This window comes from Lutra lutra, chromosome 18, assembly GCF_902655055.1.
Source record: "Lutra lutra chromosome 18, mLutLut1.2, whole genome shotgun sequence".
Taxonomy (NCBI): domain Eukaryota; kingdom Metazoa; phylum Chordata; class Mammalia; order Carnivora; family Mustelidae; genus Lutra; species Lutra lutra.
In genome coordinates this window covers 7,725,261-7,738,192 of record NC_062295.1, presented here as the reverse complement: position 1 = coordinate 7,738,192, position 12,932 = coordinate 7,725,261, and positions in this window count along the sequence as shown.

The following is a 12,932-nucleotide window of genomic DNA, read 5'->3' as shown; positions in this document are numbered from 1 at the left end:
AGGACCACCTGGGTGGCTCAGTCAGTTAAGCTTCTGCCTTTAGCTCAGATCATGATCTCAGGGTCCTAGGATCGAGTCCCACATTGGGTTCCCTGCTCAGTGGGGAGTCTGCTTCTCCCTCTCCCTCTGTTCCTCCCCCCTGCTCATTCTCTTTCTCTCAAATAAATTTTAAAAATATTATTTTCATAAATACAGTATAATTAGCAAATTTGAGACACATAGCATTAATGTATAGTCTCATGAAACCCACAGTCTGTATTCAAATGTTGTCAGTTTCCCCAGTGACGTCTCCTCTAGCCCCCACCCCTCTCCAGCCCACCTTCCAACCCAGGATTGGAACAACACTGATTTAGTTAGCAGTTGTGTCTTTTTGGTCTTTCATCTGGAATGTTCCTCAATCTTTGTCTTTTTTTTTTTTTTTTTAAGATTTTATTTATTTATTTCACAGGCAGAGATCACAGGTAGGCAGAGAGGCAGGCAGAGGGGGAGAGAGGGAAGGAGGCTCCCTGCCAAGCAGAGAGCCTGATGCGGGGCTAGATCCCAGGACCCTGGGATCATGACCTGAGCCGAAGGCAGAGGCTTTAACCCAGTGAGCCACCCAGGTGTCCCAGTCTTTGCATTTTTTGACCTTAATTCTTTTGAAGAGTTCTAATTGGTTATTTTGTAACATGTTCCTCAAAGTCATTGGTTAATGTGATAGCCACCAGCTTCTCTCCATGAATCTTTACGGCATCCCTACCATATTCCCTTTAAAATTCATCGTTTGTGCATAGATATATTCTGTATATATCCCGTTCCTTTATCAAACGTTCCCAACTGTGGTTTAACCTCAATTGAAGGTCTTCTAACTCTGCCCATTTTCTGCATTTACTTGTTGATTCATTTATCATTTGCATCATTCCGGACTTGCAGATTCTTACTTTACTCCGTGAGCTGTAATCTGTTAGTGTGATTCATTTCCCTGCTTGAACGGTACCAGACTGAGCCAGCAGCAACTCCCTTCATGTTGGTGTCATGTCTTGTACATATCCGCATCACTCTGGAGCACTTCCTTCTCTTCTGGCACAAAATGGATTTCTAGCCCCAGATTTGGCCTTTTCTGCAAGGAATCGGGTGCCTTTCAGAGGAGAATCGTCTTTGGAAACCAAGACATGGGTCTGGGGAAGTGTTAAATCACCATATTGCACTGTATAATAGCCAACTGAAATTTAAATAAAGCCTAAGGAAAAAAAAAGTGTGAGTGTGGGTGTGCACACTGCTACCATTGTTATCATTGCTCCTAGACCTTCTCAGCAGATAGAATAGGATACATGCGTGTCTACACACACACACATGCGCACGCGCGCGTGCGCACACACACACCTATATTAAAAATCACGAGTTTTGGGGTTCCTGGGTGGTTCAATGGGTTAAGCCTCTGCCTTCGGCTCAGGTCATGATCTCAGGGTCCTGGGATCGAGCCCCGCATTGGGCTCTCTGCTCGGCAGGGAGCCTGCTTCTCCCTCTCTCTCTGCCTGCCTCTCTGCCTACTTGTGATCTCTGTCTCTGTCAAATAAATAAATAAAATCTTAAAAAAAATTAAAAAAGTAAAAACCAGGGAACATTCTGGTTCCCCACCCCCATATTTGCAGCTTCCTTTTCTTCCCTTTTTAACGGAAACCTAGATCTCATTATCTTCAAAATATTTACTCTTTTGCTCAATTCCAGGATACACAAAAAAGTACTTTCCAGACCTGCTATCTCTCACCACTATAAGAGGCAAACCAATTAACTAGAGTTCAAATATTGTTTTTAATTCTTTTTCTGTTAAGATTTACATAGAATGAAATGCACAGGTCGGTGTAACGTGTAATCCTGTCAATATATACAGCATTTTCATCACACCGGAAGGTTCCCTCGTGCCCCAGTTTCTAGCCCGCTCTTCACAAAAAGTAACCATTTTTCCGACGGTTTTCAGCATAGACGGGTTTTACTGATTTTTAAAACGTTATGTAAATGGAATCTTACAATATGTTCACCTGGCGTATCGAAGTGGTTTATCTGTGTTGTTCCATAGATAAATAGTTCATTCCTATTTATGGCTGAGATGTTACCCATTGTGTAAGTATGCTGACAGTGGTTTATGCGTTTTCCTGTTAATGCTTCGTTTGGCTATTTGCAACTTTGAGCTCCGACGAAGCTGCTGTCAGCATTCCCATACAGGTTTGTTCGTGGATTTTTTTTTTTTTTTATTTCTCATCAGTTTTTACCTAGGGGTGGAATTGCTTCGTTGTAGGAAAGAAGCTGACCATTCTTTCCAAAGCGGATGTACCATTTTACACATCGGCCAGCAACGGGTGAGAGTTGTGGCTGTTCCACGTCCTTGCCAACACTTGGTGTTGTCTGTGTGGTTTGATTTTCGCTGTTCAGGTGAGGGCTCAGCCGTATGTCCCTAGGGCTTTACTTTTGGCTGATGACTGATGGTGCTGAGCCCACTGTCATGTGCTTATTTGAAGTGTCTCACCCGTAAGAGGGTGCTCAAGGTTTTGTCCATTTTTTAGCTGGATTGTTTGTGTCTTTATCATGGACTTGCGGAGATCCTTCTATATTCTTACACAAGTTGCTTGTCCGATCGGTGTTTGGCTAACTATTTCCTTGCCACTTTTGGTATTTGGTATTTGGTAGTTAATTCTGATGAAGTCAGCTTATCATTTCTTTTTCTCTCTCTCTTCCTCCTTTTTTTTTTTTTTTTTTGGATCTTAAGAAATTTTTAAACCATTTCCAGGTTGCGGACCACTCATGTATCTTTTCTTCTAAAACATTGTACCTTCGCCTTTTACGCCCAAGCCTGTGGTCCATCCCAAACTGGTTTCTTTTTATATGGTTTAAAAAAGAGGCCAAGGTTTTCTTTCCCTATGAAACGTTTTTGCATCTGTGACCATGTCAGTTTGAGTCTGTTTCCCAGCTCTCCAAACCACACCGCTGACTTATATGTCTTTCATTGTGCTGATTCCACAGCTTGATAAAAAGTCAGATGCATCTGGAACTAGGATATGTGCTAATTGTACAACATCACATAACTGTACACTTGAAAGTGGCTGGCCTGGTAAATTTTAGGGTCTGTGTATTTTACCACAGTTTTTTTAAATGCCATGGAAACTTCTCAATTCCTGCTGTATTTGACCTCGCAGGGACATTCCGCTCTGTTATTCCCTCCTTCTTTGACATCATCTCCTCCCATGATTTCTAGGACCTGAAGGTGTGTGTTATTACCCTCTCCCGGGACCCACCCATCTGTCCTGGTCATCCTGATCCTTGACATTGATTTTTCTCTAGACTTGGTTCCACCTACTCTTCCTCTGAATGTGTTCCTGGGGAGGCTCTCATACCATCCCATGGCTTCCCTTCCATTGCCATCTGTGTCCATCAGCCCAGTCCCCTTCTGAGGGCTCGGGACCCTGGCTCTCGGACCCTTGACTAGGTTCAGGGAGTGCTTCAAATCCAACATGTCCAAACTCTAACTCAGCTTTCCTCTCACGTACAAATCTGCTCATTCTTCAGTGCTCCCTGTTGTACTTCCTCCCCGTGTTACTTTCGGAAGGTTCTAGAAGCTCACCTTCGCTATGGGGGCCGTGGCCAGAAAAAGGCAGCCATGAAGAAGAGTAATGATGGAAGTCACGTGCAAAGTTCTGGGAAGGTTTAGAAAACCTGATGAGGGTCGTTGAAACACCCTGAGCCAGCAAGTGTGGAGAGCCATCCCCCCCTTGCTGGCGTGGGAAGAGGGAGCATTTCCCAGAATTCAGCAGGCGCCATCAGAAAGGACCATCTGGCATGAACTATGGTCTGCAGCAAAGGAATTCGGTTGCCGCCGACCTGCAGCCGACCAGCAACGGAGGCAGGGGTAGAAATACCTCCAGTTACTCTTCCCTTTCCCACCCCAATCCCTAGCTGATGCCTCTTATTGGCTGAACCTGATCGGAAGCCAGCTGGCCAGGGAGTCTGGTGGAGGTGGTCCCTAGCTTTCAGTGCCCAGGTCACAGAGAAGGCTGGAGAAACACGGAGAATGAATGAACCCAGAGGGATGAGCAGAGACTACCGAGCACACCCACCATGCCTCAATTTTCTCATATATAAAACTGGGACTAGAATGGTAGCGACTTAGTGGATGTTTTGTGAGAAGTAAATGCTTTATTATATATAAAACTCTCAGAACAGTGTCTGACATGTAAGAAAAACTCAATGTTTGCAACCATGTTTCTCATTCCTCCTTTCTTGTCCGCCTGATGGAACAAATAAAAATACGATTTGAATTAAAAACTCCTAGCTCCAAGAGAAGGCAGCTGTCCAACACATGCCTAGGAAGTTCTGGTTGTTTCGATTTGTACAGCAGTATGGTTTGCTTATTGAGATCTGTTCTTTCGGGGAACGGACAGGTAATTTTCCTACCTAGTTAGCCACCGATCTCTCATATGCAACAAATAACCTAAGAGTATCCATCATGTACCGTGAGACTGACGTCGAGCAGGTCATGAAACCCAATGGCCTGTTCAGATTATTTCCGGAATCCGCAGGTGAATTCATTTGCCTGGAGTTTTATGAAAAGCTTATCATTCATCATCATCTCTTGTCACATTGGCCTTGTGTTACTGCTTTAAAGTACTGAAAAGAGGGGTGCCGGGGTGGCTCAGTGGGTTAAAGCCTCTGCCTTCGGCTCAGGTCATGATCTCAGGGTCCTGGGATGGAGCCCCACATCAGGTTCTCTGCTCTGCAGGGAGCCTGCTTCCCTCTCTCTCTGCCTGCCTCTCTGCCTACTTGTGATCTCTCTCTCTCTCTCTCTCTCTGTGTGTGTGTGTGTGTGTGTGTCAAAAAAATTTTTAAAAATCTTAAGTTTTAAAAAAATTACTAAAAAGAATATGTAATTAAATACACACACACATGCGTGCTCAAATAAGTTATATTTAAAATACAATTAGAAAAATAACAAATGGACCTGAGAGCAAATGGGGCACACTCATGATCATGTAGAGTATATGATGGAAATGCTGTCTCCAGAGTATATCATGTTAGATACTATACATGGCATTTTGGGTGTTATAGACTACATCATGTGTTACAACATAAAAGATTTTAAGTCAGGCAACAGGTTCAAATACAGGTTCCTCCCAGGGTGCCTGGTTGGCTCAGTCAGTAGAGCATGAGACCCTTGATCTTGGGGTTGCGAGTTCGAGCCCCATATTGACAGTAGAGATTATTTTTTTTTAAAGTGAAAAAGAAAGAGGTCCCAGGTGGCTCAGTTGGTTAAGCATCTGCCTTCAGCTCAGGTCGTGATCTCCATGTCCTGGGATCGAGCCCGGCATCAGGCTTCTCCTCCTTCCTCTGCCCCTCCCCCCGGCTTGTAGTGTGTGGCTGGGGGATGGACGTTGGGGAGAATATGTGCTATGGTGAGTGCTGTGACTTATGTAGGACTGATGATTCACAGACCTGTACCCTGAAACAAATAATATGTTAATAAAAGTAATTAATTTTTTTAAAAAATTGGTTCCTCCATATACAGATTCTCCAGGCTTGGGGAATTTATGTATCCTCTGCAGTTCATTTATTTCATTGCAGAATGAGCACAATGGTGCCTAATCCGCACTGTTGTAATGAACATGAATTGTCGATCCATATATAAGAGGTCTCGTGTTATCCGTAATAGACAGTTTGTGCTCTATAAGTTAAAAGATTTTTTAATTATGGAAATCCTACCTGTGTTTATCAATATTTAAAGTTGAAAGGATGGACCATCACTCTACCCCACCCCCACAAGGAGCGATATCCAGAAGGAGGAATTCTGGGTAATGGAACACGTAACAGTCTGAAAGTCATCTTTACCATGGAGGGAGGGAAGGATTTGGGCTGGGATGTGGGGTCGTCTTTTGGGTAATTCTTACTGTAACATGGCTGCTTCCTGATTGTCACTTGGGACATGCTCCTCTAAAGATGGATTTTTAGGGAAGGCCTTTCACAGCCCTTCCCCCATACCAGCTCTCTGGGGATCAGTGGTCCCATTTCTCTCATTTCTCACTGTCAACCCTAAGACTCGGGAACGGTGTCATCTCCTCCACGTAGCACCCCTCAGGATGAAACATCATGAGCAACTCACTCGTGCTAAGGGGTAAGGTCAGGAAACAATCACGAGCCGGCCCTAAATAGTCAGCACTACGGATTGGAGAGCTCCTTCCTGTCCTCATACCCTTCTGGGCACGAGCTGAGAGAGAGATTAAATCAACAGATAAAAAACGAAATATTAAAAGGCATAGGGAAATGGATTTTTGTTATCATGGGCCCTGGACCAAAACTCTCTGTTAAAAAAACACCCAGATGAGAAGGCGGCATTACATTAGAACTACACCGTGAACTCCAAGGGAATAATAATAATAAATATAATAATAACAATGGCTAATTTCAGAGAATGTTTACTGTGGACTAGGCACTATACCCAATGCTTTCTATATATTAGCTCTGAAACCTGCAAAGCAGTTCTATAGAATAAGTACTATTATTTTCCCTATTTCTCCAATGAGGGAATAAAACAGAGAAGGCAGTAAGCTTGCCCGATGTAACACAGCTAACAAGTGGCAGAGCTGGGATCCAAACCCAGGAGGTGGGTTCACTGAGAGACAGCAGGCTGCTGACCCCGACTTCTGTCTTAGATGAAGTTGTGGTCTTGCTGATGTGAGTTTAGTCAAATAACAGGAAGATTTGGATATCTGTAAACATCCCCTTAAATAGAAACACATACAATTTTTTGTCACATTTGCTCTGGCAGGTAGAGAGATTTCTGTGGACCCCCCAAAATACAGACACAATAGCATAAAAATGCTTGTGCTTGCTTGCTTGGCAGGAACCTTTATGTTTAGACACTGTCATCAGTAGCCCAGTGTCACGGGGATGGGGGGGACCCTGGAACTAGGGAAGTCCCTGTTCAGATCATGCGTCTGCTGTTGTCCTTTGCATTCACTCCGCACTCTTAAAAGTTGTAGAATTTTGGCTAACAGAACTTGGAACCTACAGTGGGTCTGCGTGTGCACCCACATGATACGTAACCCACCCGAAATGCTGAAAAACTAATCGCATGGCCCTTACAGAGCTTTGCTTCTGCACGTGTGATCTGTGGCCCCACAGCACAGTGCCTGGGAGCTTCTTAGGAATGCAGTCTCATCCGATCCTTGGGCATGGAATGTTCTGCCATGTTTTTGTGTCTTCTGTGATTTCTTTCATGAGTATTCTGTAATTTCTAGAGTGTAGATCCTTTACCTCTTTGGTTAGCTTTATTCCAAGGCATCTTAGGGTTTTGGGTGCTGTTCTAAATGGAATCGATTCCTTAATTTCTCTTTCTACAGTTCCATGGTTAGTGTATAGAAAAGCAGCTGATTTCTGTGCATTGATTTTGTATCCTGACGCATTGTTGAAGTGCTGTATGAGTTCTAGTAATTTGGGGGTGGAGTCTTTTGGGTTTTCCACACAAAGTATCATGTCATCTGCGAAGAGAGAGTTTGACGACTTCTTTGCCAGTGGAATACCTTTTATTTCTTTTTGTTTTCCAATTGCTGTTGCTAGGACTTCTAGGACTGGGTTGAACAATAGTGGTGAGAGTGGGCATCCTTGTCGTGTGTTCCTGACCTTAAGGGAAAGTCTCTCAGCTTTTCCCCACTGAGAATGATACTCTCTGTGGACTTTTCCTAGGTGGCTTTTATGATACCAAGGTATGTACCCTCTATCCCTACATTCTGAAGAGTTTTAATCAGGAACGGATGCTGTATTTTGTCAAGGGCTTTTTCTGCATCAATTGAGAGGACCATATGGTTCTTGTTGCTTCTCTTAGTAATGTGTTCTATCACACTGATTGATTTGACAGTGTTGAACCACCTTGCATCCCAGGATATATCCCACTTGGTCGTGATGGATAATCCTTCTAATGTACTGTTGGATCCTATTAGCTAGAATCTTGTTGAAAATTTTGGCGTCGATATTCCTCAGGAATGTTGGTCTGTAGTTCTTTTTGGTGAGGTCTTTGCCTGGTTTTGGGGATCAGGGTAATGTTGGCCTCATAGATTGAGTTCTGTTTCTATTTTTTGAAACAGCTTTAGGGGAATAGATATTCTTCTTTGAATGTTTGGTAGAATTCCCCAGGAATCCATCAGGCCCTGGACTTCTGTGTTTTTTTTGGTGGGGGGGGCTTGATCATTGTTTCAATCTCATTACTGGTTATTGGTCTATTCAGGTTGTCAATTTCTTCCTGTTTTAGTCTTGGTAGTTTATAGGTTTCCAGGAAGGCATCCAGTTCTTCCAGGTTGCTTAGTTTTTTGGCATATAGTTGTTGATAATACTCTCTAACAGTTGTTTCTTTTTCCTTGGTCTTAGTCATGATCTCTCCCCTTTCATTCAAATTTTTTTTTAAATCTGGGTCCTTTCTCTTTTCTTCTGGATAAGTGTGGCCAGAGATTTATTGATCTTATTCTTTCAAACAACCAGTCTAGTTTTGTTGATCTGCTCTACTGTATTTCTGGTTTCTAATTACTGATCTCTGCTCTAATCTTAATTATTTCTCTTCTCATGTGTGTCTTTGGCTTTATTTGCTGTTCTTTCTCCAGTTCTTTAGGGTGTGAAGTTAATTTGTATTTTCAGGATTTTTCTATATTTTTTTTTTAAAGATTTTATTTATTTATTTGACAGAGAGATCACAAGTAGATGGAGAGGCAGGCAGAGAGAGATAGAGAGAGAGGGAAGCAGGCTCCCTGCTGAGCAGAGAGCCCGATGTGGGACTCGATCCCAGGACCCTGAGATCATGACCTGAGCCGAAGGCAGCGGCTTAACCCACTGAGCCACCCAGGCGCCCCAATTTTTCTATATTTTTGAGTGAGGCTTGGATGGCTATGCATTTCCCCCTTTAGGACCACCTTGGCAGTATCCCACAGGTTTTAGACCAATGGGTTTTTTTTCTCATTGGTTTCCATGAAATGCTTAAGTTTGTCTTTCATTTCCTGGTTGACCCAAACATCTTACGCAGGATGGACTTTAGCTTCCAGGTGTTTGAATTTCTTTGAAATTTTTTCTCATGATTGAGTTCAGTTTCAAAGCATTGTGGTTTGAGAATATGCAGGGAATAATCTCTGTCTTCGGTATCGGTTGAGCCCTGATTTGTGACCCAGTATGTGGTCTGTCCTAGAGAAAGTTCCATGTGCATTTGAGAAGAATGAGTATTCTGTTATTTTAGGGTGGAATGTTCTGTATACATCTATGAGGTCGTTCTGGCCCAGGGTGTCATTCAAAGCTCTTATTTTTTTGTTGATTTTCTGCTTAGATGATCTGTTGCTGAGAGTAGAGTGTTGAGGTCTCCTCCTATGAATGTATTATTATAAATATGCCTCTTTGTTTTGGCTAACAGTTGGCTTATGTAGTTGGCTGCTCCCATGTTGGGGGCATAAATATTTACCATTGTTAGGTCTTCTTGTTGGATAGACCCTTTAAGAATGATATGGTGTCCTTCTGTATCTTTGACTACAGTCTTTAGCTTAAAATACAATTTGTCTGATACGAGAATTGCTACCCCAGCTTTCTTTTGAGGTCCGTGGGCATGAGAGATGGTTCTCCATCCCTTCGCTTTCAGTCTGGATCTGTCTTTAGGTTCAAAATGAGTCTGTTGTAGACAGCATATGGATGGGTCCGGTCTTTTTATCTAGTCTGCAACCCTGTGCCATTTAGTAGGAGCATGTAGGTCATTCACATTGACAGTGACTATTAAAAAAAAATACGATTTTATTCATTCATCATGTTGCCTGTGAAGTCCTTGTTTCTATAGATTGTCTCTGTAAATTTCTATTCTATATCACTCTTGTGGTGTTTCACTTTTATAGAAACCCCCTCAGTATTTCTTGCAGGGCTGGCTTGGTGGTCACATATTCTTTCTGTTTCTGCTGGTCTTGGAAGCTCCTTGTCTCCCCATCCATTCTGAATGACAGCCTTGCTGGGTAAAGTATCCTTGTTAAAATGTTTGTGGTGTCCAGAGCAATCTATACTTTCAACGCCATCCTGATCAAAATACCAATGGCATTTTTCACAGAGCTGGAACAAACCATCCTAAAATTTGTATGGAACCAGAAAAAACCCTGAATCGCCAAGGAAATGTTGAAAAAGAAACACGAAGCTGGGGGCATCATGTTGCCTGATTTTAGGCTATATTACAAAGCTGTAGTCACCAAGACAGCATGGAATTCGCACAAAAACAGACACATAGATCAGTGGAACAGAATAGAGAGTCCAGATATGGACCCTCAACTCTATGGTCAACTAATCCTTGACAGATCAGGAAAGAATGTCCAACAGAGAAAAGACAGTCTCCTCAATAAATGGTGCTGGGAAAATTGGACAGCCACATGCAGAAAAGTCAAAATGGACCATTCCTTTATACCATACACAAAGATAAATTCTCAGTGGGTGAAAGACCTTAATGTGAGACAGGAATGCATCAAAATCCTAGAGGAGAACATAGGCAGTAACCTCTTTGACATCGGCCACAGCACGTTCTTCTAAGCCACATCTCCAAAGGCAAGGGAAACAAAAGCAAAAATGAACTTTTGGGACTTCATCAAAATAAGAGTTTCTGCACAGCAAAAGAAACAGTCAAAAAAAGTAAGAAGCAACCCACAGATTGGGAGAAGATATGTATAAATGACACTACAGATACAAGACTGGTATCCAAGATATGTAAAGAACCTGTCAAACTCAACACGCAAAAAACAAATAATCCAGTCCAAAAATGGGCAGAAGACATGAACAGCCATTTCTCCAAAGACGTCCAAATGGCTAACAGACACATAAAAAAATGTTCATCATTAGCCATCAGAGAGATTCAAATCAATACCACATTGAGATACCACCTCACACCAGGTAGAAAGACAAAAATTAACAAGGCAGGAAACAAATGTTGGCGAGGATGTGGTGAAAGGGGAACCCTCTTATACCGTTGGTGGGAATGCAAGCTGGTGCAGCCATTCTGAAAAACAGCATGGAAGTTCCTCAAAATGTTAAAAATAGAGCTACCCTGTGACCCAGCAATCACACTACAGGGTATTTACCCCAAAGATAAAGACGTAGTGAAAAGAAGGGCCTCATCCCACCCCAATGTTCATATCAGCAGTGTCCACAATAGCCAAACTGTGGAAGGAGCTGAGAATGCCCTTCAGCAGATGAATGGATAAAGAAGATGTGGTCCATATATGCAGTGGAATATTACTCAGCCATCAGAAAGGTTGTCTACCCAGCTTTTACATCAACATGGATGGGACCGGAGGAGATTATGCTGAGTGAAATAAGTCAAGCAGAGAAAGACAGTTATCATATGGTTTCACTTATTTGCGGAACATAAGGAATAGCACGGAGGACATTAGCAGAAGGAAGGGAAAAATGAAGTGGGGGAATCAGACGGGGAGACGAACCGTCAGAGACTATGGACTCCGGAAAATAAGAGTTTTAGAGAGGAGGAGAGTGGGGGGAATGGGGTAGCCTGGTGATGGGTATGAAGGAGGGCACGGATTGCATGGAGCACTGGGTGTTATATGCAAACAGGAATCATGGAACCCTGCGTCAGAAACTAACGATGTGCTGTATGGTGACTAACATAACATATTAGAAAAACAAAAACAAAATGCGGTCTCAGGCCACATGCTCGACCTTCCAGAGGAGTAGAATAGTGTCCCCCCAAAAGATCTGTCCACCTGGTACCTCAGCAGGTGACCTTATTCAGAATAAGGATCTTTGTAGGTGTTCTACCTGCAGGATCTTGAGACCAAATCATACACCCTGGTGTCCTTAGAAGAGAGAGGACAGACAAGGAAGAGAGGACGCAAGGAGGGAAGCCGGAATAATGCATCCACAAGCCAGAGCGTGCCTGGGATGGCCAGCAGCCACGGGAAGCTGGAGAGAAGCAGGGAATAGATTCCCTCCCCTAGAGCCTCCAGGAGCAGGAGGCTGCGCCAACGTCTTGATTTCAGACTTCTCGCCTCCGGAACTGTGAGAGAATAGATTTCTGTTGTTTTAAGCAAACAAGTGTGTGGTAATTTGTTACGGTAACCCCCGAGGACATGAATACACTGACTGAATCAGAATTTGCATTTTAACAAAACCCCAGGTGATTTGTATGCACATTAAAATTTAAGAAGCACTGCTCTGCGTTTACCACGAACTGTGACATCTATCAGAGCTGTGCGGTGTGAGCTCAGGAATGGGGTCGAGTCATCAGCTCGGCTGCAGGGGAGCTGATGGAAGGGGCTGGTCTCTACTAGAGTCTAGGGGTTGACGGGAAGCACTCGGGGTGCCCCACTTGGCTTCTCTCTGCTGACTTCAGCTCCCCAGGTGTCTCCTGCTTCTGCTTACCACCAGCATGTGTCATCAGACTCGGGAGATGCTCCTCGGGAGTCAAGCAGGGTCTCGGGGTTACCAAATAATGGAACGGGAACTTACACCCACTTCTTAGGACTCCAGTTAGTTTTGCTTTTTTTTTTAAGATTTTATTTATTTGACAGAGAGCACAAGTGGGCAGAGCGGCAGGCAAAGGGAGAGGGAGAAGCAGGCTCCCCGCCGAGCAGAGAGCCCAATGCGGGTCTCGATCTCAGGACCCTGGGACCGTGACCCAAGCCCAAGGCAGATGCTTAACCGGCTGGGCCACCCAGGCGCCCCTAGTTTTGCTTTTAAAAATCTTACTTCCTGGGGCGCCTGGGTGGCTCTGTCTGTTAAGCGTCTGCCTTCGGCTCAGGTCGTGTTCTCAGGGTCCCGGGATCGAGCCCCACATCAGAGTCTCTGCCAAGTGGGAAGTCAGCTTCTCCCTCTCCCTCTGCTACTCCCCTCCTCGTGCTCGCTCACTCTCTTGCTCCCTCTCTCTAATAAATAAATCTTTTAAAAATAAAATTTTA